Source organism: Canis lupus, chromosome 17 (assembly GCF_003254725.2).
Source record: "Canis lupus dingo isolate Sandy chromosome 17, ASM325472v2, whole genome shotgun sequence".
NCBI lineage: Eukaryota > Metazoa > Chordata > Mammalia > Carnivora > Canidae > Canis > Canis lupus.
In genome coordinates this window covers 27,275,516-27,300,049 of record NC_064259.1, presented here as the reverse complement: position 1 = coordinate 27,300,049, position 24,534 = coordinate 27,275,516, and the positions used below count along the sequence as shown (strand labels likewise).

Below are 24,534 nucleotides of genomic sequence, written 5' to 3'. Positions count from 1 at the left end.
ATGCATCATTTAATAATATTTATTGCTACAAGCTGGTACAGCCCCTCTGGAAAACAGTGTAGAGGTTCTTCAAGAAGTTAAAAATAAAGCTATACTATGATGCAGCAATTGCTCTATTGGCTATTTAACTCAAAGATACAGATGTAGTGAAATGATGGGACACCTGGACCCCAATGTTTCTAGCAGCAATGTCCACAATAGCCAAACTGTGGAAGGAGCCATGATGTCCTTCAACAGATGAACAGATAAAGAAGATGTGGTATGCATACAATGGAATATTACTCAGCCATCAGAAAGGATGAATACCTACTGTTTGCTTTGGTGTGGATAAAACTGGAGGGTATTATGCTGAGTGAAATAAGTCAGAAGGACAATCATCATATGGTTTCATTCATATGTGGAATATAAATATAGTGAAAGGGACTCCTAACTCTGGGAAACAAAGGGTTGCAGAAGGGGAGGTGGGGGGGCGGGGGATGGGGTGACTGGGTGAATGGGCACTTGATGGGATGAGCACTGGGTGTTATACAATATATTGGCAAATTGAATTTAAATAAAATATTTTAAAAAATGAAAAAACATAATATTTATTGCTACTTAAATATAATTGCTTTGATCCTTGCTTGGACCTTGGACTTCATTTTTATGCTATGTCTTATTTTTGAAGTTTTTCTTCTGGGAAAGATTTTGGCCCACCATAAAAGTAGAAAGTTTTCTGGGGCAGCTAGGGATTCCCCTTCTAGCTCTTCTTCTTCTTTTTTTTTTTTAATGTTTTATTTATTTATTCATGAGAGACACACACAGAGAGAGAACGAGACAGTCAGAGACACAGGCAGAGGGAGAAGCAAGCTCCATGCAGGGAGCCGGATGCAGGACTCAGTCCCGGGGGCCAGGATCACGCCCTGGGCCAAAGGCAGGCACTAAACCGCTGAGCCCCCGGGGCTGCCCGTGCTTCTCTTTCTTAGATCCTCTTTCTGCCTGGTGGAATCAAGGTGCCTAGCTGTGCCCTTCACCCTTAGATGCTCAAAATCCTACCACTATCAGGGCAGTTTGAGACAGATAAAAGTAGCACCAGAGAGATAATTTTGTAGGGAGCTGGTAACCAGAAGAAATTAGATCCAAACTACAAAATTTATGACCAACTCTGTTTGGATCATGCTTTAGGTGGTTTTAATTTTTATTTATCTTTTTTTAGATCTCCTTTACTTTTCTCTAAAGGGTTAATTATGTATTAATATCAAATTATTAGTATTATTTATTATATCTTAACTAGTTATAAAAATGAATTATTTAAAGGACTTATCTTTAAAATATTTCTTTTTTAAAGATTTTATTTATTTATTCATGAGATACACAGAGAGAGAGGCAGAGACATAGGGAGAGAGAGAAGCAGGCTCCCTGTGGGGACCTGATGCGGAACTAGATCCCAGGACCCAGGGATCACGCCCCAAGCTGAGAGTAGATGCTCAACCACTGAGCCACCCACGTGCCCCAAAATATTTCTATTTTTGCCCCTTACCTTTATTCCATAATCAGAGCTAAATTGGAATTCAACTTTTAAATTTTTCACTCCCCTTCACTCCTCTTCATTTTTCTTTTTGCTGTATCTCATCTGATCTTTTTAAAATCTTGTCAGCCGCAGGCCTTTTCCCTTGCTTTGAATCCTTTCTTAAGCCCTTAATGCATTGAAATGTCTTACTAGGAAACTTTTCATTTTTCCCTCCCCCACCCACCTTTTTACATATGTAACTTTGACCCTGTACATTTTTTCATTTCAGTAGTAATCTTATTTTTGCTACTCTCTTTTCCTCCCTTTACCTTTTAAGGATCTCGTGAAAAAGATTTTTTAATACAGGTTAACAAGAAGTTCAAATGCAAAGATGGAAACATTAATAAAAATCAGAACTGTGCATATATGTGGTAAGAGTCTTTCTTAGGTTTCCCCACACCACATCCCTATCTCTGTCTCATACCTCTACCCATCCTATACAGCAAGGAAGGAGAGTGTCCCCAAACATTCCCCTGGAAAAAATCAGGGAACTCATGATTTAATTTTCACAAGTGTTATAAGCAACCTTCCCTCCCCACCACACACACACACACACCCTCACACACTCAATGGTTAGTTTTCTTGGGCTACATTGCATGCGCATACTGTCCCATCCTACCTTTGAATGAAGAAAATTTATCTTCTAGTCAATGGTCTCTGATACAGATAGCCACTGTGCATATCTAGCAAATCATGTCAACATTTTTAATGCCATATGTTAGGAGGGGAGATCACATGTAAGATCATATCAGAGAAAAGACCTTTAAGTGCCTTACTCAGATGATGGACCCACTGGTGTTACAACTCCTAATGGATATCCAGGGAAGGAGGAACAGGAGAGATTCCACATCCAGATATCTTATACTAATTTTTAACTAGACTGCCTTTAGTGTGTTCTTACCCTCCTTTTGTCCTCACAATGAGGTTTATGGAAAATCCTCTATAAATAGCAAAATAAACTGTGGTCAGATGTGTCCCTTTCTATGTGGTGTCTTTCCCTTCATAGGGGCTCCCGTACAGCTCAGACCAGTCCAGAGGTTATAGGTGAGCAGAGCTGACCAACTCACTGAGACTCACAGGGCATAGTTCAGGCCTATCTTTTAAAGCCATGTTCCTGGGAAAATTCGGGAAATTATTCTGGGGAGACCTGATTTCTTAAAGGTGAGGTAATAAGAATTCAGATGGAAGTCATTTTGTCAATGTTTCTGATTTTATGCCATTTTGACCCAGTAGATCTCCTATTAGTTCTCTTTTCCCTGGTTGAGAGGTGTTGGCGGCATTTTCCCCAGATATCTGCACTTTCTTCTCAATTTCAAGATGATCTATCTCCTGCTTCAGCTTTCTGGCTGAGAATCTGATCTTCTTGCTACTCTCACTCACTGTCCCATTCTTGGTCATCCTTAATTTTTTTTTAAATTTTCTTACTGATAAGTCTCACTCTCCACTGACAAATTGGCCTAGAAAGACTTCACATATATACCACACCTGAAGAAAACTGAGCTAATGGTTCAGAAATACCAGTGTGGGAACAAAACCTTCATGGCAGTTGAAAAGTCAAATAATAGGACCTAAATGGCAGCTCTAGACATCTGCTAAGACCTGAAAGTGTTTGACCCATAATGACAGAATGCATATTTAAAAGTAATGTTCCTTATATTTTGATACACCTGAGGGGACTTCTTTGTTCTTTTTAACCATAGGTCTCTAAGGAAACTCATTTTGAAAAATTTGAGGACAATTGAGAGGGATTTCACATAGTTCTCTCAGCCTCTAACTTTAAGATCAAATGATTGGAAGAAGTATCAAGGAATTTACATAGACCAGACTCTAAGATTCTAAAAGATAGAATAAAGCCTCTTTTCCTCAAAGTGTCTAAAATAAGAGATTTCACGGCTCATTTCAAAAGATAGCTCTGAAGAAAGAGAGGAAGGAAATGGAGGGAGGCAGGAAGGAAAACCTAAAAGTTCTCTGTATTTTATTATGGAAGATTTTTAAGTTCAGACTTTTTTTCCTCACTTTAATTTCTCCATTATAGTTTCTAGAAGAAGCATATGAAATTATCAGGTACTAATATGGTACTAAAATGTATACTTCTTTGTTTTTATGTTAATTTTATATTTTATTCCCTCCCCCGTTATTAATCCACTTAATTTCTCCCTTCTCTGCCTTAATTTCCTTCCAAGCCCTATTCTACTATTTGAGAAAACCTGCATTTTTCATTCTTGCCTGTCAGAAGGATGAGCACCTCTCACCGTGCAATGTTGTTAAAAAATGATCTGTAACATCCCGTCCCCAGGATCACCTTTCAACATTCTCCCAGTACTTGGTGGTGGAGAAGCGGTTTGACCAGTGTCGCTGACAGACAGGTTATCAGTGTCAGGTTTCAGGAAGACTCCCCAGCCTCTGGCTTTGTCCTGCCCTGAGTGCTGCCCTGATTATTTCAGGCACTGCAGCCCTGCAGTGAAGCCCTACTCACCTCCAGGGTCCAAGTCTCTCTAAAGAGCTCTCTGAAGCCCAATATGGGCCTGTGCCAGGCAGGAGGTGATTTCATAGAAATCAGCCAAGATTTGTTTTGTTTCCTTTCATCACTTGACTTCTGGTTAAGCCTCTGGTGGGAAATTTTTGAGGTTGCCATCCGGTATCCATAGCTCGCGGAGGATAACCACACTTTGTAATTGGAAACTTCATCTCAGCTTTAGATTTAAAATTTAACACAAGAGAATGTCTCAAAGTCAGAAGCAAAAAAAAAAAAAAAAAAGAAAATGGGATATGGGGAATCTTTTGTCATTTACATATTCGCTCCCAACATATGGCAGTATCAGTAGATGCCAACTGCAGTCACTCTTAATTAAAAAATTAGATGGTAGATATACAGAAGTATGAAGGCTTTTCTCTAAGCTCTTTTACATTATTCAACTCTGTCCATATGTCCACCAAAGAAAAAAAATCACTTAAAAAAAAAAAAGGAAGAAGAATAAGAGAGGGACACAAAAAGCCCAAAGATTGGAAGATTTTGTTTTCTCTGACTTAATATTATATCAAAACTCTATACAGACAAATTTGTATAAAAGTTTGCAACCTGACAGGACAATGGTGATTTCAACTCACTGCATTAAAGTAAATATATGTAATTTCAAGACCTCTTCATTTTTAATCTGTGATAATTTGTGTATTGCTGGAATTATTTTCCTTTAATTGACTGTGGAAAAAAACTCCATTCACACACACAAAAATACATCATATTAAAAAGAATGTATAACCATTTTATAAAACAAACCACTTTCAATCATTTTTAGATGTATTTTTAAACAATTCATATGTTAATCTTAAGTCTGTTTAAATATATTGATTAAAACACAACCTCTAACCAGTAAGCATTTTCCCAGGATAGTTTAGATCAACTGTACTAGAAAATGAACACAGTATTTCAAATAAAACTCTACCAATTGAACAAAATTCTCAGTTCTCTGACTTATTCTATTCCTCTCTTGAATTAGAGTCTATGGGTACACTTGAAATTATTGGAGTTTTGTGATTCTGTTACCTGATGCCTTCCAAAAGTTCTGAGAAATTATTATCTTTGCAAATATTTCTTTTGCCTATGTTTCTTCCTTCTTTTCTAGGAATCCAAGTAAGTATATAATAAACTTTATTCCAGCCTGTGTCTCTCACACTTTATTTTGTGCTTCCTACATTTGCTTCTTTAGCTTCATACTGGATGGTTTCTTTTGACTTCTTTTCTTTTTCTTTTTTTTTTTTTAAGATTTCATTTATTTATTCATGAGAGACAGAGAGAAAGAGGTGCAGAGACACAGGCAGAGGGAGAAGGAGGCTCCATGCAAGGAGCGTGACTCAGGACTCGATTCCGGGTCTCCAGGATCACACCCTGGGCTGCAGGCTGCACTAAACCACTGGGCCACCTGGGCTGCCCCTTATTTTCTGATTCCTGAATTCTCTCTTCCTCTGTGTCTTGCAGATCTTTAAACAAACTTCCTGAACTCTTAATGTTGGCTACTGACTCATCAGGTAAGTGGCCAACTCTTGATTTCTGCTCAGGTTGTGATTTCAAGGTCCTGGGATCTGGCCACATCACACTCTACACTCAGTGGGGAGTCAGCTTGGGGATTCTCTTTCCCTCTCCCTCTCTTCACCCCCCTTCCCCTGCATGTGCAGGCTCTCTAATAAGTACATTTAAAAAAAATAAAAATTGTTATGCTACATAGTTTCCAAATCCTTGATAACATGTTTAGATTCAGCCTCTATTTTCATGAGCACAGTAAACATATTTTTCCCCAATTTGACCATAGTATTTCCACTATGTGACAGTTCTATGGTTCTTTGTCATCTGCCTTCTGTAGTGGTTTTCTTTTATGTTGTCTCTTCCCCATGTCCCTTATTATCTTTGTGTGTCAGGCATAGCATTTAAAAATTTGCTAGAAGTAATTTGAGGCTTAAATATTATCTTCCAGAGAGAATTTTCATTTACTTTCACAGTTGCCTGGAAGCACTAGCTTTCCTGGATCACCTAAATCTAATTCTTTTGGGTCATCTACATGAGTTGACACGGGGCAGCAATCTGTTCCAAGGTGGACAGATTCTCTCTCAATCGGCCTCCCTGACTTGGTTCTCAAATTTAAGTCACAGACATTTATCTAGGGACCGCACCTTTAGGGTGCCCTGAACTCTAATTTTTGTCCCTGAAGTCCTGAAACTCTGTCAAAGACTGCTCAGTTCCTCCTCTGGATTAGCAAACGCTCCTGGGCCAAATCAATTCCAAATTCTGGGCCCATCTCTCTCAATTCCTTCTTCTCTTATGTTGGTTCTATTATTCCTATCTTGTTAACTCTTTGATGCCTATAAAGTTGTTTTAGTTCATCTATATTTTTGAATTATAATCAGGAAGAGAATTGGTATGCACATACAACCACATTATTACTTCCACTGGGAATGAAGACAAGGTAGATCCACCGGAAATTTTTCCATCAATCCCAAGTCTGTCCCATCTATCCTGACACATAAATGATCTAATAGCTCTGTGCAATGACTTCCCTATATTTCAAAAAGGATAGAATTTTTGTCTTCTTTAGGAGAGAGAATGAATAAAATTAACTAAAACTGCAAGGTTGTGTATTAGGAACAGAAGAGCACCACAGAGAGAAATGTGATTTTTTTCCAAGTGAGAGAAATATCTTATGTGAAATAAAAGTATAAAATATTTCTCATCTTTTTGGAGTGCAATTTTCTAGCATTCTCTCCTTTTCTCAAATTCAGGTGATGACCTTGTCTCACATCTTGTCAAGAACACAGATGAAATCAGATACGAAGGCTTCCATGTTTCCTCTGTCTTATCACCCACCCTCCTGTATCTGTACCCACACGTCCAACCTTGTCATCTGCTGTTAAGCTGGATGAAGTGTCTCTGGTCCTGTCAAAAATCAACACATCCATTTGTATACTATATTCCCACCTCTCTTCCCTAAGAAGGACTTTTCTCCTAGAATTACTGCTCTCCCTTAATCATTGGTTTCCTTCTCTCCACTAGATCATTTCCACCAAGGCATTAAAATGTGTAACAGGACTAATATGTTCAATATAATTCAGAACTTTTTACTTTCCCTTTTTTAGTCCATGACTTTCTTCCTATTTGATCTTAGGAATCCTTCAGCCTAGAGAATAAATGAAGAGCTGAATTTCTTTACCTCCCATTTTTGTATAGTCAGAGCATAGAGAATTAAAATTTAAATAAACACAAAGAGGAAAAGAGAGGGGATGGGTACTCAAGTTTGCCTCTTTTTGGCTCCAGAGAGAGGAAGGGTGCTACTTGTGAGTATATGAATAGTCCTCTCTCTGGCTTTGATGCAAAATAGAATGCATTCGACATTGAGCAAGTGAGGATACCACCTACAAACAGTGGGAGCTCTGTGTTTATAACTCAAGAAAGAGACTAATTCTCTGAGTGGCTCTCAGAACTCAACCAAGACCTAGTTTTACTAGTGAGGAGGGTGCAGTGTTGCCAGGGAAAAGGTGACCTCGATGTTTAAATACTCAAACGTACCCTCAAGTATGTGGGTGCATGGATGCTGTGTAGTTCCAAGGGGCCTGCTTTGTCCCATAAAATGTGTTTGTAGCACTGGTTGGTGTCCAGCACTGGACCCGAGGGCAGGATACAGAACATAAGGTTTCTGGAGGAGAGTAGAAACAGAGAGAGCCAGGGAGAATCCTTGGGCTTTGAGTAAGGCAGAGAACCCACAAGAGTGAGCAAGTCATGAGTTACAGCAGCTACAGACACTAGCATGAAATTCCTGAAATAAGACATCAATCAGGACAGAAGAGGGGAACTTCATAGGATCTGAGTCTTTCCCTTCAGCACAGGGATGAGAAAGCTATGCCCTTGTCCCACACCCAGGAGAGAGAAGCTGTATTAGAGAAAAGGTGTAGGAGGCAACTTGAAAACCTGAATAGGTTTTCCTTAGAAATCCTTTTTAGGATAATTTAAATAATGAGACTGGATTAAACTTTAACCTGAAAGAATATTTAACTCTCTTTCCCCTCTAGCCAGCAGATGGCGGCTAATGAGAAGGCAGAAGTAGCAACAGACAAAAATTCCTTATTTTCTACACATCAAATCAGTGAGTGACATTGTAAGATTCTCTTTGTTTACCTAGCTTTAAAAAAATGAATTCCCTTAGCTTAGAACTCCAATTACCTCGTCAGCTACAACCCCCATTCCTTTCATCTCCAAATTTGTTGAACTAATTTTCTTCCTGCTGACACTATTTTCTTCTCCCTCTACTCTCTCTTTACCTCCTCTCTGATTGCTCATCTCTCATCACATCCTGAAAATTCTTATCAACATCACCAACGAGCTGCAAGTTGCCAAACAAGACCGATGGGCATTCCTCCGCCCTCACTTTACTGAACCTCTCAGCTCCCTTTGCCACAGGTGACCATTTCCACTGCAATTCTGGGATTCAGTATTCATTTATCTCTTCTACTCCCACTGGATGCCACTTTTCAATCCCTGTTGCTCAGTATTTAACCCAGTCATTTCACACCCTTCCTGTGTGACCCTCCCATCCCCCGCCTAGTAACTAAGTCCCTGGTATTTTACATATGATCTAGATGGTGCAATTTTCCATCTCACTAGATGGTGAGTTCCAGCACCACAGCCAACCTGACATCTTTGCCTCAACATTTATGAAGGATTCTGAAATCCTATTTTTTTTTAGGATTTTATGTATTTATTCATGATAAAGAATAGAGAGAGGCAGAGACACAGGCAGAGGGGGAAGCAGGCTCCCTGTGGGGAGTCTGATGCAGGACTCAATCCCAGGACCCCAGGATCACAACCTGAGCCAAAGGCAGATGCTCAACCACTGAGCCACCCAGGCATCCCAGATTCTGAAATTCTTGATACCTACTCCCCTAAATCCTTTCCCTCTGTCAGGATACAACACTGCAATTTAAACAAACATGTTAGGAATCTATAATAGACATTATGTATAACTGTGTTTTTCCCCTCACACCCTACATCCAACCCAACAGCAAATTCTATGGTTCTGCTTTTTCAAATCTGTACACTTACTACCATCTCCAAGACCACTTGTTCCCACCCAGACTGACCCATTAAGTACTGAACTGGTCTTTCTTCATAACCACTCTGTCCCATGTATAGGATAGCCACAGTAACTTGATGACATTTTCTTTTTCAAGTATTTATTTACAGGGAAGTAATAACAGCCATAGGAGCATTTGTTTGGTATTGAATAAATACAACATCTATTACAGAAGGCAGTTTGATTATCTTGGCCTCAGAGAGGAGGCCTCCTGTGCAGTAACCATAGGAAGTTTAACCTGTATGTGAGGATTGCATTTCCCCACAAGCAAATGCCTATGTAGAAAATCAGGCTCACATATGGATTATTTCTTAGAGGAAAGAAATTGAGAATAACTTTAAGCAATGGAATCCTCTGGAAATGGTATAGAGATTTAAAGGAGACACACAGCAGAAGGAGAAAAAAGAAAATGATAAAGTATATCATAAGCACCGTGAATGTTCAACAACTATGTACTGTTATTTATGATGAAAAGGCTTTCCAATGGGATCAATGCAATGCCTGCTACTGGCATTTTTCTCATTTTTCCAGAGTTGACAGAAATAAAGGAGACATTGAAAGAAAAGTTTGCATGGATTCTGTTGAGCTGAAGAGGGTAGATGGACATCTCTTTAGAAAAATGACAACAGCCTAGGTCATCCATCTCACAAATGTGTATCATTAATCCAACAGAGACAGTGAGAAAGAGCATGAATCAAACCAAATCTGAGGTAAAGTAGAAACAGTGCTGGGCTGGGAGTTACAGAATCTGAGTACTCAAGACAAATCTCTTATGAATAGCCAGTGTGACCTTGAGCAAGTCTTTGAGCCTCCAGTTGTTTATAAGGTAACTGTACTAGATCAACTTCAAGTTTCTTCTTGTTTGTATCTTCTAGAATTTATAAATCTAATCTCACTATTGGAAAACCAGTCTACCACTGACCATTGGTAGAATGGTCTTCACAAACAAATCAGGCACAGTGCCTTTAGACAGGTGGGGGAGCTAACCAGTGGAGTTGGTCCCTCAGGGAATATTCTGAATCACTTACTGACTGATTATATACCTTTAAAATTCCCATTTAGGAGGCATCTGATCCAGGTCATCATAGGTTGAAGGATTGAGCCCTCACTTTGAGCTCCTATATTAGGGAGGAGGCCATGTGAAAGATACTTTCTCTTTGTCCCTTACCCAGTGATCACTCTCTCTGTCTCTCTCTTACAAAATAAATAAATAAAACCTTCAACAAAATTTCTATTTAGTTACATGATTGTATGTTTTGGAACTTATCAGTGGACTTTTGCTTTAGGACAATAACAGGTCAATTCTTCATTGTAGAACAGTCTGAAATAAGATGTTGAAAAAGGTATTATGAACTATAAAATGTCTTAGGTATGTATGTTAAATATTAAGTCTCAGAGTATAGAAGTGTCAAATTCAATTTTTAAGTATATATCAAAATAAATAAAGATTGGCAATTTAAAAAGTACATGAGGTTATGGGATAGACTTGCTGTGGTTTAAAATAGATTTTTAAAAATCTTCGAGAAATTCACTATATTTAAAAAAAAAACAAACAACTTCAGCAATGTATTTTGATAACAGGTTAAACTGACACATATACCTCTGCTGGGTGATAGAGCTCCCTAAACAACTGAAATGTAGACCCTGGGAAAGTACATATTTCATGGAACACTTTGGAAGAAAGTAACTAAATAATTACCCCAGTTAGAGAAACATCACAGTGGCAGGTACATCATAACAAAAAAAAAAAAAAAAAATGGAGTTGTCTAGAAGAAGAAATTACCCTTTACCAAGGGAATCTCTTGAATGACAATATAAATACAAAAACTAAATTATTATTGACTTAGTACTTCCTACATTTCCCATTTCATCTTCACAGCAAATCTAGAAGTTATAAACATGACTCCCATTTTGCAGTTGAGAAACCTAAAGTTTAGAAAGATGGGATAATTTTCAATACTGACACAGGTGATAGGAAGCAGAACAAACAACACAACTCAGGTCCATCCAAATCCAAAGCTAATGTTGTTTCAGTCACTTTCAGCAATGTAAATGCCTGAAACATCATTATTCTTAGAAGAAAGTGTATAGGGAGAATCAAGTGAAGAATGGCTATGTCACAAAACACAAGTATTCATAAAGAAATACTTGAAGCAAAGTGATTTAGGATGACTTAAGAATGGAAACTCATTGCTTCTGTGGTATTGGAGTACCAGATTTCAACCTTTTTATCTGAATGAAAGAAGGCACTCATGTATAAACTTCAAATTACCAAGTAATCTAAGGAAATGGCTTGGGGTACATCTTGTATTTAATAAAAGCTTGGATGTATTTGATTTGAAATTTCAAACACTATCCACTTTATGAAAATGCAGCTTCATACATTTCATAAAAATGCCAAGTACTACTTTAAACAGACTTTTTTTTTTCTAAACCAGAAATTTGTTGAATTTATAATAATGTGTTTGGCTGGTGCACATACACGTTGTCAGTGGAAAAGAAAGACTTTAGGCACTTAATAAGAATTAATAAAATGTGACCAAAATTATCCATTGATAAGGGAAAATTGATTTATCACCATAAAGGAGATAGCTATCTTAACAGAATCTCAGTAGCAGTTTAGAATGGGGACAGAAAAATGGAGATATTTTTGAGGTTCAGAGGGGTTGGTTTAGGGCACGCTATTTAATTGTAATTGAGTAAGGTCCATGATCTAATAGTTTAGAATGGACAGACACAGCAAGTGAAGGTTTTAAGGAGAATATCAAAGAGAGCCTTCAGAAGCAGTCTTTCCATGCTAATTGAACACTCTAATGTTTATTTAAATGGGCTTCGAGGAGTTCCTAAAATGAATGATGTTTTTTGCTATGTTTATCTTCCCTAGCAAGATTTTACTGGAATAGTAACATCATATACTAATGTAAAAAGTTGTGTGGTTATAGATGGTTTCAGATCTAGAATCATGAAAATGGAAAACAATCTTTGTTGAGTATTTAATTTGGCCTAAGGAAGTGAATTCTGCATTATATTTGGTTTGTTATCAATCTCTGCATAGTTTTGGGAAAACTTTGCAAAGTATTTTTTCATGAAGTATAATTGAGAAATTCTCCTCACAGAGGTTCCCATTAAATTCTGTTCATTAATCTTAATGATTGCTGTTACTGACATTTTATGATATTTAAATACATGATTCTTTTGCTCTTCTCTTCTGAAAACATGGTCTCACAACACAGAAACAGGTCTTTCTATGCGCAAATACATAATTCATCTTTTTTTATTGTATCATTAAGACTAATAAAATTATTTCTTCTACTACTTAACTGGTAAAAAAAAAATAAAAATAAAAAAGAAAGAAAGAAAAGGCCTAATTTAATAAATTATACCAGATGGACTAGATAGACTTGCCTTCAGTTAATTTCCAACCTCAACTGAAAAATTAGGTTAAAAAGTTAACATGGCAAGAACTATAAAAGACAGATATTCAAACACAACAGAGATAAAGAAAAATGAACTATTTGTTCTTACAACTGTTGGTTTGCAGTTTGGCCCCTTACACAGAAGGCAAGGGAATTTACATACCAGGGTTGGTGTGAGTGGCTGAAAGGTGAATAGATCTCCACACCCACCCACCAGAATCTTCAAAGTTTATATAGAGGCCTAGTAGGAGTTTAGTCACGTACACCATGGAAGCTTCTCAACAACATATTCCTCTTTTAGGGCTGTATCCTTGAAAATGGCTCTCACTGTGGAAACAGTGAGCACAACATACATTCCAAGGAGAGGTGAGGGGGTGAGGAGCCTGTAACTGCTTGGTTCCAGCTCAAGAGTCAACTTGAGGTTATGTCTTCTTGATGACCTTCTCCAACAATTAATGATTCCAGTTAAGTGTCAAAAAAAGAAGTAGTATTTGAGTTAATTTTGAAGGAGGTAAAGGCATTCCTAAATGGGAGAATATAAAGGCTAAGGGATATAGGCTAAATTGGGGGCACATGGAATAAAACAGTTGAATGGAATGGGAAGTTGAGACTGATTAGAAGTTGCTCTCACCTTTCTCTTTCCAAACTTAGTTCCTTTTCTTGGTTAGAACAAGAGAATTTTTAAAAGAGCAATTCAGGGATGCCTGGGTGGCTCTGTCAGTTAAGCATCTGCCTTCGACTCAGGAGTCCTGGGATTGAGTCCTACATCAAGCTCCCTGCTGAGCTTCTACCTCTCCCTGTGCCTACCCTCTTTCCCTCATGCTTTCCCTCTCTCTCTCAAAATAAATACTCTTTTAAAAATTTTGAAAAAAAATAAAAATAAATAAAAATAAAAATTTTGTTAAAAAGAGCTATGCATTCCATTCCCCTAAGTTGTTGTAATGGCAATGGAACCCAAGCAAAACCCTAAATGTCTTTTCCCAACAGCATTTAACACAATTATTATTAAATAATTACATGTGAGTGATGCCTGTCTTCTCAGATGTGGCTCACATCTCCAGGGCCTAGTACAGTGCTAGGCTCATGGTGTGAATAAAATATTAAGTGGCTACATGAAACATATAAATAGTTAGGTTTGGCCTGCAATGGAGGCTTACATACGTTCTAAGAAAAATACCACTTTGGAAGATGGCCATATATACATATATATATACACATATATACTTCAGGTATATGTATATACGTGTATCAAGTTTATATGTACACATATATACATATACCTGAAGTATATATATATATACACACACACACATATACACCTAAAGTTTATACACATATACACACATACAAACATGTGCATATGCAAACATGCACATATGTGCACGTAGACATGTACAAGTATGAATATACATGTGTGTGCATGTATATATCTATATCTGATTTGAAATCTCAGGTCACTTTTCCAAAGCTAAAAACCACTCCTGATTATACCAGGCAAAAAAGCCACCCTGAGCCTTGTGAAACAGTATTTTTTATATATGTTTGTGTTAGCATAATATACACTTTGAGTTGCTTTTCTAATTTTACTTCCTAGCCCTTTACCTTTGTTGTTACTCTTATGAAATTTTTGTTTGTTTTATGTTTTGTTATTCTCTTTCCTCTGAGGCTAAGTGGCTCACATAAAGATGGAAACTGGCCTTTGCTTCAAAAGCCCAGCTCTCTACAAGAAATATGCTTATTCCACAAGGGACAAAGAAGTAATTAAGGAGAGAGAGAAGACTTTCATAGTAAATGCTAAGTGTCCACTCTTCTTTAATCTGGATGTCCTCTTATTGACCCTACTTGCCAATTATCCATCTGTGACCTTTCTATAGGTAAGAGGAGCTAACTAGAAATTTGACATATCTTCGAATCCTGTATCACTGGTAATCTTTGATTATGGTACTTCATTTCTCACTCATTAATCCGGTAGGAATCATTTCTATGATGCTAGACTGCTCCTTCCTTCCATACCCCTGGTAGCTCTCATCAATGTCTTCTGATGCTCTTCACCATTAGGTCAGGACAGAGGCATCCTCAGAAACTCCAACACAACACTGGCACTGGCTTTTAAAAAGAAATCTCTATGCCACTCTGATATTTTCCTTAGTGTTCTTGCCCTTTCTTGAGTAGAAAGGGTTTATAAGGACATCAACAAATGATAGGGATCTGATGGAATGAAGACCTCACCTCTGAGACCCATACGGGAAGCCACAGACCAGCAATGCTTACCTAACTAGCAGGGTTTGGTTAACAGGCTCCTTTATGACTTGTTCCAGGGCACTGGTCACCCCTCTCATTTACTTCTTTAAAGATAATAATAAACTGCAGTCTGGGTCCCATCTGTCAAGGAAAAAGCATGGCTGGATATAAAATAGGAAAAATTATAATAACCTAAGCAGATTCAAAATACACATAAAGCCATGTTGTCATACATTTGTTTAATCAGGAGAGTAACAAAAATGCTTTTGGAAGTCTGTAGTGTTCTGCGTTTTATAATAACATTACTGGAGAGTAGCATTTTTGCATTTGCGAAAATGTCTTGTCCTTCATTTTTATGTATCTCATTCATTAAAACTAAGGGTAAGTGTTATACAAATGCCCCATAAGTATGTCCATTGAATAATGTGTTTTTCTTTCACTCTAAGAAGAAGTACCAGCAATCTAGCCAGACAATTGGGCTAGCTGTGTCAGAATCACATGACCAGTCACAATCTAAAAATCAGTCAGATCCAACCATGTTGCTTCAGAAATAGCCTTTGTTTAGAGACAGAATATGGCAATTTGTTCCAGTCCAAAGTCAACTAAGAGAGACAATAAAAAGAACTCCTGCTGCTTTGGGAAAGTTATCTTTTTCAAGCGTTCTGCTGATGAATATGTATTTTTATACAGATTGCCCATGAACAGGGGGAATGGAGTAGACAGGTCAGCTCAGAGGGAGGGGCTTTCACTGTTTTATGTCAGTGAAGCACAGTGCAGGGCACAGTACAAGTTTATGTACCAAGGTCCCTGTCCTCCCTCAACAAGGGAGGCAGGCTTGAGCCCTTATATTCCTAATTGGGATATTTCTTGAATTCAATGGCATATATTTAGGAAAACATAAAAAAATAACTGGAAATGTGTCAATGAAGTCTCTTACAAATGAGAAGTTTTTAAAAAGATTTATTTGAGAGAGAGAGAGTGCATGCATGAGCAGGAGGAGGAGCAGAAGGAGAGGGACAAGCAGATTCCATGCTGAGTTTGGAGCCTGAGGCCGGTCTCGAACTCAAGACCCTGAGATCAAGACCTGAGCCAAAATCAAGAGTCAAATGCTTAACAGACTGAGCCACCCAGGCATCTTACAATGAGAGTTTTAACATTTAAGGGAAAAAAAAATCCAGAAAGTAACATCACTGAATACAACTTGATTGTACAGGCCATCAAAGGAAGATATGATTTCATTACAGATTGAATTCTTCAGTCAATTCCAACTGTGTTATTTACAGTCAGGCTTCATAAGATTAAATTGAGTTTTAGAGATCTTTATAAAGATAATATAGTCAAAGCTTGCTGACTTGAATGAAATTGTACTCATTTTTTTGACAGTGTAATTAATATAAAATTGAATTCTAATGATCTGTTAAAGCTATGGTTTCTTTTGACTTCCTAATTGTGATAGAGTTATTTAGCAGAGCAAGACTACTGTCATCTTCTCTGTTATCTTTAAACAACAACAACAACAAAAGTATTCTTTCAATTTATTCATACCAGAGCTAGGCTAGAATACCAGCTAATTATTATTCACTCTATTGAAAAAAAAATCTTATTAGGTGGTTCACATGAAAGAAGAAAAAAAAAACCTGCTAACCATTTATTTTCTAGAGGTTCATCCCTTGCTGATAACTGATCTTAACCAAAGGAATGCTTCTTTATAAAAGGGTCATAACTTGCCATATTATCTCCTTGACTGGCTTGCAGATGTCTCTTTCTGTTGTAGCAACTAAAATTCCTTCTGCTATGAGCCTTCTGATGCTGAATGGAAGCATTGTTTTCATATTGAATAAAATTCGGGCAGCCCCGGTGGTCCAGCGGTTTGGCACCGCCTTTGGCCCAGGGTGTGATCCTGGAGACCTGGGATCGAGTCCCGCATCAGGCTCCCTGCATGAAGCCTGCTTCCCTCTGCCTGTGTCTCTGCCTCTCTCTGTGTCTGTCATAAATAAATATCTTAAAAAAAAAAAAAAGATGGAATAAAATTCTGGGTGGGATCTTGGAGCTTTTCCAAGGAGACTTAAGCTCTCCTGCCTCATAGAAGTTCAAAGCAAATCTGATTTCCTGAGGTCAGTCCCACTTCTGAATACTCTGCCCCAACTACTTTGTTTTCAGACCTATTCTTATTGCTAGGGACTAGCCTTGCAAAAACGAGCTGCCTTTCAAAATTGGTGTGGGGATCATGAAGGATATACTCTTCATACTATCTTCATAGCTTTTCTGTAAATCTAAAATCATTCTAAAATAAAAAGATACTTTTTAAAAAGGCACTTTGACCTATCAACCAATGTATGGAAGTTATTTTGATCCCAGTACAAACAGACTATAAAATATAATAATTAATGGTAACTGGGGAAATATGAACATTGGCTAAATATTTGATTATATGAATTAACAATAACACTAATTATTAATAATTTAGGTGTCACAATTTTACCAAGGCTATGTTATTAAAGAATGTCTTTGACGTTTAGGATGCATATTGAAATAATTCAAGATACAATGATGTAATATAATATCTAGTAATTGCTTCAAGAAATCTGTTTGAGGATATGGAGAAGTAAGAAGAAAAAGATTGGCCATGTATTAATTCTTGTTGAAACAAGTGTTATATGCAGGTATTATTAGGAATTTTACACATATCTTGTTCAAGTTCCTAATTCTTCTAACATATAGACATACTAGAGCTGAAAAATCTAAGTGTCATAGTGATTATCTTTCTCTAAAACAAAACCACTTAGTAGTGGAACCAAGATTAGACTCCAGCTCTGTGGGTCTTTGAATACGGTGCTTCTTTCTTGAGAAAATAATTTGTAGGGAGAGTACTATATCAGAACCACAAGCTCCAGGCCATAGATGAGAGATACAAACCTTCCTGGATACTAAGAACTCACTCATAGGTAATACCTCTTTGCCACATCACACACTGCCTAAAACAAGGTGTGTCAGTTTGTGTTACCTCTCTGCAATAATGATGGCTTGCATGGCCCCAAACACATCAATTATATTATATTTAGTTCCTTTATTACCAAGTTGTTACCCTCAAAATGGTAAAGGACTGAAGACAGGGGTACATCATGAAGTCACTTGTTTTGCACATTCTCTGAAACCAATGTGTGATTAGAATAGGGAAGTAATAATGACAACAATGATGAGAGTAGCTACAGGACCATGTTCTACTGAGCTGACCACCCAGATGGAAGTACGGCAAGGGGCACACTCCCTGCATTGCATCCTCTAGGCAAAGCTAGAATTTATTGGAACTGGGGACAGATAAATCTCATAGTTTTAAGATAAAGCTTCAGAAAATTACCACATGGAAATATGTCAAGGGGGAAGTACTGACTGCATGGCACAAATCCTATGGTAAGTTTTGAAATGATCTTAAATTGATTCTTATGTTAATTATTATCTGAATGTACTTGTAGCTGGCACTGATTCAAGGATTCTACACAACTCACTCTATTTTGACATTAAATATCAATAGTGTTAGACATTAAATGTCAATAGTGTTAGAGATAATGAATGCCAAGGTACATATATCAAATAATTTTCATATTATTCTTTAATAATAATATTAAAAAGAATAGTCGAAAACCCTTATTTAATTCTTTTCCAGACACTGTGACTCAATGTGAGTGCCCTTAGTTTTACTATCACCCCTTAGAAACAAAATTATTGGCACCATTTTATAAACAAAGACAGTACACAGACGATAAAATTTTTTTGTGTAAGGTCAAGAAGGTATATCAGCCAAGATCATGACTTTTCCATGAGTTTTTTTTTTCTTTCCTGGTATTAAGGAACTGCTTCTACAGTTCCTGATATTGCTACTTTAAAAGATGACATTTACTTGGCAGAGATACCTCATCCTGCTCTGCCATCTAAATGGCATAGAGGGCATCATCTAGCACAGCTGCACTCTCTGGGCAATGATGTGACAATCCCAGCACTGTACTATAGGTAGATGAGTGGCCCTTAAGAAAATTCACTTGGTCAAGTTTTATTGTCTCCTGCTCTAGGATCAGAAGTCTTATCAGTTGTGGTTATAAGGAGAACTTTTGCCAAAAAGTTATCTAGGATGAGAGTAAGGAGAGCAGAGAGACAATCTGATATGCCCCTGAACAAGGCAAGTATTTCATCCATTTTTGTATAGGATTGGGCTAGGAATTATTTTAGCTTCTGAAACCAGTCGAGGCTTTTATAGGTGGCATACATATATACTTGTGTTCTGTGTGTGTGTGTGTGTAGGTGGGGAGATTAGCAGATTAGAGATGGCTGCCAATTCTCTGTCATTTCTCCCACCAAGAAATGGCCCCTATGTCACCTCCTCTTGATGAGTAGACTCTGTGACTGCTCTGATCAATGTAATACCCCACAAGTGATGCTCTCCTAGTTTCCAGGCTGAGGTCAGTTCTACTTCCTGTTTTCTGAAACAATTGCTCTGGGAGAAGCCCAACCACCATGTAAGAAGTCTAGAGACACATGAAGAGGCCTGAGAAGATGAGATGGGGAAAAAGACAGAGAAAGAGACCAAGGTGCCAGGCCTGTGAGTGATAAAGACCACTCAGCCAAGTTCTTCCAGAATTCCTAGACCCACAACATTGTGAGCAACATAAGATGATTGTTTTAGCAACTAGGTTTTGGGGTAATTTGCTTTGGAACAATAGAGGACTCAATATACTAAAAATCATCAGATCTGTTTCAAAAAGGTAGACTTTTCTATAATAATTATCAAACAAATCCAATCAAGGAAAAATAGGTTTAAAGGAAAGAGGTGAGCAACCTTTTTCAAAATGGAAACATCTCATTTGTTTTTATTCAGAAGACTAAAGAGTCTATGATGGGCATTTTTCAACATATTAGATTAGTAAAGTAAGGAATAAATCTCTCCTATAGGAAAAACAGATTATTTGCTTGAGAGACTTGGAAGAGAATTGGAACATAAGAGAAATTTCAGTTCTGGCAACAATTCAGATATACGAGTGAAAATAATAAATGTTTCAAAGATACAGAATATCTGTCCTCCAGGAGGCAAAAAAGAAAAAAAAAAGTAGGGCCCAGGGACACCTGGGTGGCTCAGTGGTTGAGTGTCTGCCTTTGGCTCAGGGCATGATCCCGGGGTGCCAGTATCAAATCCTGCATTAGACTCCCTGCATGAAGCCTGCTTCTCTTCTCCCTTTGCCTATGTCTCTGCCCCTCTGTGTGTGTGTGTCTCATGAATAAATAAATAAAATCTTTTTTAAAAAGTAGGACCCAAAAATGTACAGATTTTTTCCACATTCTTTGATATTTACCAAATGCCAATGTTAAGCTCACTTTGGCTAATGGCAGTGCACTGAACGCATGAATTTACTTTTGCTTCCTTTCGACAGCTCTATTAAAAAAAGAGTAAATTTTCCCAAATGTCATAATCCCACAATAAAAGGCAACAAAATAGGAAAGGAGACAAGACCAAAAAAAATTTGAAACCTGGAAAATAGAATCTGAAACAGATTTAGCAGACAGAAAGACAGACACATGCTCTACATTGGGGATTCCCCACAAAAAAAAAATTGAAGGCACCAACTGTATTTGCAGCAGTGAATGAAGACAAGGCTGAAAACAGACTCTTCAAGATGTAGTTAGTCCTGTTCCTCTACATAATACCCTCTTTTCTACCATGTTATAAAACTACAAAGTTTATTCTTTACAGAAGTTACTATCTTAGGGCTGGGGGAGAGGTTGAAGGAGGGACACCATACTAACAACAGAGTGATAAGAGAACTTACACATACTTAGTCCTGAGACTCTGATCTAACTCCACTTCTTCACTCAGCTTTCAGATATGGCAGCTAGGTCTCTTCTCTCTAGACAAGAAACTGGAAGGTCCTTCTTCAGGGAATCTGACCAATTCCAGGAGAGTAACCTGAAGTTACTGACAGCAGAGACTCCTCAAAGAACAGCCCTTTCAAATCACACTAAAGCAAAGCTCAGAGTGGATACACACACAGATTTCCAATTATTTTCATGGTACCTACTCTTAATTCTGGGCAAACAAACCTAGGTTCCCCACGTTCAAACTACCTGAAAAAATTTCTAATATAAAAGGTAGAGAACAAATTAAACAAAATAAGCAACTTAAAAAAAAAAAAAAGAATATGCAGAGAAAACAGAAAAAGTTATACTGGTATCCTCAGAGAGATAAGAGAAGTAATTGCTTTCATGAATCAAGAACAGAAATTCTATTTTGAGAGAGAAATTAAGCAAAGGCATTCTCTTTAGATGAGATCAGGGAAGAAGAGTGGGGCAGAGAGAACCAGGGAGGCCTTGTTAAACTGGGTGATTAGGAATTCCAGAAACTGTAGATTAATGGCTGGGGGTAGCCAGATCCCATCCTCTACACCCTGCTACCCCACGGCAGGGCCAATGAAGGAACAGTAGTTGTGTGGCAGGATAGGAAATGAAATGGAATCAAAGATGAAACCCAAAATAGGCAACATATTCCTACAAAGGGAGTAGATACTGCAGAACATGGAAACAATCTAAAAGGGAAGAGGACTCCACAGCCTCTGAGTGGGGGTGAGTGCAAAATAATACCTATTGAATCATTAAGAGATTAAAAGGGTTTTGTTAATATAAGTACTTGAGAATCTCAGAAATAACAGCAAATATCTTATAAAAACCCTTCTAGAAGGGAGAGAGCTGAGGGAGAAGTAAAACAGTAGCTAGGAAGGCAAACCAAATTGATGAGGGTGACGTAGAAGAGCCAGGATGTAAAGGTTTAGATTCTAGGAAGGATTCAAAGAGAGCAGATGGCAAAAACTGCTATAACAAGGTATCAGTACAACTTCTCAAGGTGAGCACATCATTTTTAAAAGCAAAGCCTGATGCACTCTGGGAAATCCCAAAGGACAGAAAACTGCAGAGCCAGAATTCTCTCTGATTCTGAAGTTCACAGAGGGCCATAACTTAACCATAGAGAAGGGAGCCCTGCAGCTTTCTCAGTAAGCACACGAAAGATTGCCTATTCACTCAAGATTGAATTAATCTCTTGACAGTTCAAAAGAAATAGTTCTCAAGAGATGGAAGTCCATTTGGGTAGGGACAATATTCGTGTGTGACACATTTACTAACAGATCCCTGACCGGTTGGATTATTAGAAGCTGTGCTGGCTTATATCAACATCACAAAGCATTCCTCACACCCATTTCACCATTACAAGTTATTCTGGTTTGATCTTGGGCCTTCTCTCAGTTTCCTCATCTGTAAGATGGGGACAATAGAACACTCATGGATATTCTGTGAAGATAAACATAAAACATTTAGAATAAGTCTGGCACATGGTAAGCATTCCATGTTTGCCCACATTGTCATGATCAATATTCTCCTATTACATAGTGATATAATCTACTTTGGGCCTTTGTCAACCTCAATGTGTAAAAAGATCAGAGTCATGTAATAAAGGAAAAGTATAAACCTGTAAACCCACGAGAAACCCAGGGGTAGGTTATGAACCTAAAAGAGACTGGGTTTTACCTCTGTTTCTCATTATCTGAAATAGCACCTGACACTCACACGAGAGTCAGTGAACCCATATTAAATGAGAAACTAAGAATTATCATTACTAGAGAAGCAATTCAAACCTCATGTCCGATAATTAATGTTCTAATACTGCCAGTTTCCTTATAATTATTACATACGGTAGGGAATAATTTTCGACATTACTTTTTTCTTTTCTGCACAAATAAGCTACAAACACATTTTCCTCATACAAAATTTAATGTGTTGTTTCAGAAAACTCTTAAATGTACATAATTACAATTTTAAAAATTAAAATTATGTTGTTCTTAATATTAGTATGCAAGATAGTACTTACTCTAAGGCTAAGGAAAATAATCATAGTTTAGGTAATTTAAAAAATGAAGCAATGAAAATTTTACAATTATATTCTCATTCAATACTATCTTTTTCTTTTGGGAGATAGAAAAATATGTATCTGCCAACAGCTCTCTTAAGTGAACAATATATGACATGAAAATAGAATGTGCTATTCTTCTGATTAGTGACCAAACATATTGCAATAGTTCATACTGTATCAAAGAAGATGTAAATCCACTAATGTCCATTCTCAGAGTAATATTATAAGTAACTGGTTCTGGCTGGATATTGACCAACAAGAAAGCACGTTAACTATCAAATATCTGACCCCCGTTTTTGTACAAATACATGTTTAATACCACCTTAAAGAAAAAGTGTATTTATATATTTTTTTAAAAGTGTATTTATAAAATGAGCAAGTATATTTGATGTTCTTTTCCTATAGCAAACAATAAATAAGTCTCCAAGCCTTTCAAAGTTTTGTGAAGAACTGCAAAATATTCAATTGTCCTTCTAGATCACCATCCCAAGGAAACTTAATGGGCTAGAGTGAGTCCTTAATCATTTGGAATAACAAAAAATACAGTGCTAGGATTAGAATGGCATAAAACATATGTTGTGTAGAAATGCAATATGTGGGATCCCTGGGTGGCGCAGCGGTTTGGCGCCTGCCTTTGGCCCAGGGCGCGATCCTGGAGACCCGGGATCGAATCCCACGTCGGGCTCCCAGTGCATGGAGCCTGCTTCTCCCTCTGCCTATGTCTCTGCCTCTCTCTCTCTCTCTCTCTCTGTGTGACTATCATAAATAAATAAATAAATTTATAAAAAAAAAAAAAAAAAAAAAAAGAAATGCAATATGTTCATTATTTCATTGATTTTATTTCCCTCATAGAAAAAATAAAACACTTTCCATAGGTCTCTGTCAGCTAGATTATTAATTTTTGTTTTAAATTCTGGGATAGTTTCCACTAGTCTTAAAAATGCTTGCCTTTGCCTCTGCATATTCCCTGGGAAGAGGGATAAGAATTTTTTTTTTCCTTATAGAACTTCCTTGACATTATACTTAGCAGAGGTGATTTTTCCTATCAAGTTCTTTGTTGTTCCTTCATCACATGCTTTCTTCAGATACTCTGTGTTTACATTTTTCCTTTTCAATTGTGTGGAGCCCAGTGGTATCACAGAGCTACAGGAAATCTTTCCATTGCTACCTCATTTTCAATTATTTTTATTTAATCTCAGAGTCAGAAAGTTTTCTCATTGAAAAACACTTCTCATTTTTAGTGGGAGCTGTTACAGACTGGTGAACACATTTAAATGTAGGTAATGCTGAGGAGGATTCCACTTCATTTTCTGTATTTCTTGCAGTAGTAATACATCTCAGGATTCCTTAGGTCTCCTCTGTTTATGATGTGATAGGAGAATACTTCAGGCTTTTTCTGCAGGATCCCCCCAACACCACCAATGGATTGGAGAAAAGAATTCAGCAGCAGGGGGCTCTACAGGCAAGGCCTCACATTATACAAGAGGGAACAGGAAATGCATACTGCATCCTATGAAATGCTGTCACCCACTTCCTCTGATTTCTGGTGTGAGAAATGCCAAAAGGTTTGACCTTGACTTTCTCCCACGATCTACATGGCAGAGTTAAGCATGGTTGGGCTGTCAGGGCACAAAGGTGGTAGAAAGATCAGCAGGAGGCTCCAAATGACTTCAAAGGGTCCTCAGTGCTAAAAGCGAGGCTAAGTCTGTTTCAAAATATAAGTCTAATTTGTAACCTCATTTAGATCTAGAAAGACCATTATCCATA

The 24,534-nt window shown here is 37.6% G+C and overlaps 1 long non-coding RNA gene across 2 annotated transcripts in view; it reads right to left on the bottom strand.

Moving 5' to 3' along the window:
* LOC112664537 (uncharacterized) overlaps window positions 1–24,534 on the bottom strand; it is a 71,677-nt gene that overhangs the window by 29,829 nt on the left and 17,314 nt on the right. For both annotated transcript variants that reach the window (XR_007402863.1, XR_007402862.1), the window contains exon 4: window positions 14,853–14,963. This is a non-coding gene — a long non-coding RNA (uncharacterized LOC112664537). The remainder of the gene's footprint in view (window positions 1–14,852; window positions 14,964–24,534) is intronic.